Genomic DNA, 4,009 nt, shown 5'->3' with positions numbered 1-4,009 from the left:
CCTTTCCTGATTGGCTTTTAATTCCTACGTCGCGGGGCGGGTGTCCACAGCCTGTGGGCAAGAGTGGAGATGGTGGCATGTGATTGGTCAGCGGAGCATCCAATCCGTGACAAGGATGTGTGTGCGCGGGGGAACCCGAGTTCGTGATACATGGTGAAGGACGGGGAAGGGTCGCTTCGGCTCCTCTGTGGTTGCTGATGATTTAGAAAACCCCCAGTTCCTCCAAAGCTCGGCTTTCCAAACACAAGAGGGGAATTGAAAGTTATTGTCTACCTTCTGAGTGATAAAACATCGCCAAAGGCGCTTTCATCGGACCCTTTGATTAGCGAGTCTCCTGGCGCTGGAAACTTTTCAATCCTTTAACCTTAGTCCATCGCAGGAAAACCTGGCGAGTTTTGTTCGCCTCTTCACCGACTGAAGGATAGTATTCCTGCTCCCGTTTCAGCAAATCCCCTCTGCGTTCTCTGTCATTTATTTCTATTGCTGGTCTTGAGGCTTCCATGCAAAGTGGCCTTAGTGTTAACCATCCCCAACGGGATCTCACATCTCCCCCCACCCCACCCTACTTTCTGCTTTCCGAAGGGATCGCTCCCCACACGACTGCCTTGCCCATTCATTCGTCCATCTGCTCTCCCTCCTGGCACTTATCCTTACAAGCAGAACAAGTGCTACGCCTGCCCCTACACCTCCCTCACTACCATTCAGAGCCCCAAACAGGTCTTCCAGCTGAGGCAAAACTTCATCTACTGTGTCTGGTGCTCCCGGTGTGACCTCCCGTATATCGGTGAGACCTGGTGTAGATTGAAAGAGCACTTCGCCGAGCACCTGCATTCCGTCCGCCAGAAAAAGAGGAATCTCCCAGTGGCCGCCCATTTTAATTCCACTTCCCATTCCCATATGTCCATCCATGGCCTCCTTTACTGTCGCGCTGAGGCCACACTGAGGTTGGAGGTGCAACACCTTACGGCCTACAACCTGATGGCATGTGCATCGATTTCTCAAACCCAGTAACGCCCCCTCCCTTTCTCTATTCCCCATCCCCATTTCCCTCTCTCTGTCATGGTCCGGTCCGTGAAGTCTGCATTCCGGTTCACGGTCCGGTTCGTTGATTCCTTATTCTGGGGTTTCCTGTTTTCCCTTGTTCCATTGGGTGCCTTAATTGAGGCACCTGATTCTCATTTTGGGCTGGCACATAAATACCTCTCAAACCAAGGATTCTCTGCTGGACTGTTCCCTTCCCCTTCCTTCTGAAGCCTTGCCTGCCTCCCCATCAAGTTCAACTGCTGGAGTGAGACCGGAGCCTTGCCACGCCAAGATAAGGAACTATTTATAGTTGAGTTTGGAACTATCTCTTTGTGTCCCCGTGTTTAGTGTCTCTGTCAAAGAAGAGTCCCATCCCTACGTCCTGTTCCCAAGGAGGAGTCCTGACTCGGTGTAAAGCTCCGGCCCCGAGTCCTGTTCCCTAGGAGGGGTCCCTGTTCTGTGTTCTGTGTTCCCAGTTCCAGGTGCCATGTTCCAGTCCTGTCCAAGTCAAGGCTTCGTGTTCTTGTCCAGTCCAGGAGTCCCTGAGCAGTTTACCTCGGCAGTTCCCTCGACAAGTGTTCTCGGCAGTCATCCCGGCCCTGCGTTCTAGAAAGGGTCCTGGCCCTACACTCCAATGAGGAGCCCTGGCTCCGTACCCAAGAGCCTAACCAAGCTGAGTCCAAGAGCCGAGCCAAACCTAGTCCAAGATCCTCGTCCTGCCCTGGAGTACCTTGTCCAGTCCACGTCCAAGGTTCTGGGCGTCCAGTCTACGTCCATGGCTCTGTGCATCCAGTCCAAGTCCAAGGCTCTGTGTTGCAAGGCCAAGTCCAGGCGCCGTGTTCCAGCCCCGTCCAAATCTGAGCTTCGTGTCCTCATCTAGTTCTGGTTCCTCGCCTAGCCCAGGAGTTCCTTGCTCAGCCTGGTGCTGGAGATTTCTTGTCCTTTGCTGGGGTACCTCATCCTGTCCTGCAGCCACGTCCTGTCCTTGCCAAGATCCTAGTCCCGAGTCCTAGTCTAGACCTGGGTTCCGGTTCCGAGTCAAGACCCAGGTTCCGGATCCTTGTCCAGGCTCTGGTTTCGGAGTTCCGTGTTCCTAGTCCAGGCTCCTTATTTCTAGTCCAAGTCCTTGCCCAGGCCCTGAATCCTAGTCTCGTCCAGGGCCTGTGTCAATGTCCAATGTCGTTTCTTCCTTACTCACCTTGCTATCTCAATAAACCTAGTCCTATTCCTCGTACTTCAGTGTATGTGTCTTGCATTTGGGTCCACCATCAACACCCACTTATGATACTCAGCTTATCTCCTTGCCTGCCCATCACCTCCCTCTGGTGCTCCTTCCCCTTTTTCTTTCTCCCATGGCCTTCCGTCCTCTTCTGTCAGATTCCCCCTTCTCCAGCCCTTTACCTCTTTCACCAATCGACTTCCCAGCTCTTTACTTCATCCCTTCCCCCCTCCCGGTTTCGCCTATCACCTTCTGCTTCTCCCTTCCCTCACCCCAGCCTTTTACTCAGACCTCTCCAGTCCTGTTGAAGGGTCTCATTCTTGTTTTGCATGGATTTTAGGCCAAAAGACAAAAAAAGTCTTCACAACTTTTAGGTCAAAAGATAAAAAAGTCTGCATGGTGAGACTGTGAATCAATTAAACTCCCAATCAGTGCCTTCAAACTTCACAATCAGTTTCTTTTCTATTTTGAGTGAACATGCAGCAGGGATTCCCATGGTGAGGATGTTAATATTTTTCAAGGAAACCTGTCGTCTATCCTCCTGGAAACTGGAAATGTTTACTATGGCGGAATGACAATCTTGTACACCTTAAACACAAGAGATTCTGCAATGTTGGAAATCCAAAGCAAGACACACAAAATGCTGGAGGAACTCAGCAGGTCAGGCAGCATCTATGGAAATGAATAACCTTCCAGGCGAAGACCCTTCTTCAGGACCGGTACATCTTGTACATCTGTCCCATGGATCAAAAGGAGTCACTCTTACTGTAACTGATGAATCACTGGGCTGGTGGTATTCAAACCCCAGTACTCAAACATATGGCTAACATGCCGGTTCCAGTGTTAATCCTTTACACATTTCCCACTTTGATCATTTGAGCCATTTATCAACCTGATTATGTAAATGCCAGGGAACATGCTGCTGCTTCAAGAATGCATTCTCATCAGTCCTCCTGTTTAAAATATTCCATAAAGACTGTTCTTGGTTCAATACAGCCAGCAGTTTTACACTCAAGAGCCTACCATGAATTCATGAGACCCCTCTGCTAATTCCTAACCTGTCTCTGAATGTGAACAAAACAAAAGAGATGGCTGTTGACTTCAGGAGGACACGGAATGACCACTCTGTGCTGAACATCAACGACTCCTCCATAGAGGTCGTTAAGAGCACCAAATTTCTTGGTATTCACCTGGCGGAGAATCTCATCTGGTCCCTCAACACCAGCTCCATAGCAAAGAAAGCCCAGCAGCATCTCTACTTTCTGCGAAGGCTGAGAAAAGTCCATCTCCCACCCCCCATCCTCACCACATCCTACAGAGGTTGTATTGAGAGCATCCTGAGCAGCTGCATCATTGCCTGGTTCGGAAATTGCACCATCTCGGCTGGCAAGACCCTGCAGTGGATAGTGAGGTCAGCTGAGAAGATCATCAGGGTCTGTCTTCCCGCCATTAGAGACATTTACACCACACGCCACACCGCAAAGCAAACAGCATTACGAAGGGCCCCACGCACCCCTCATATAAACTCTTCTCCCTCCTGTCATCTGGCAAAAGGCACCGAAGCATTCGGGCTCTCACGACCAGACTATGTAACAGTTTCTTCCCTCAAGCCATCAGACTCCTCAATACCCAGAGCCTGGACTGACACCAACCTACTGCCCTCTATTGTGCTTATTGTCTTGTTTATTATTTATTGTAATGCCTGCACTGTTTTGTGCACTTTATGCAGTCCTGGGTAGGTCAGTAGTCTAGTTTTTGTATTGTTTT

The sequence above is a fragment of the Mobula hypostoma genome, chromosome 21, assembly GCF_963921235.1.
Source record: "Mobula hypostoma chromosome 21, sMobHyp1.1, whole genome shotgun sequence".
Taxonomy (NCBI): Eukaryota; Metazoa; Chordata; class Chondrichthyes; order Myliobatiformes; family Myliobatidae; genus Mobula; species Mobula hypostoma.
Note: the sequence above shows the minus strand (reverse complement) of the source record.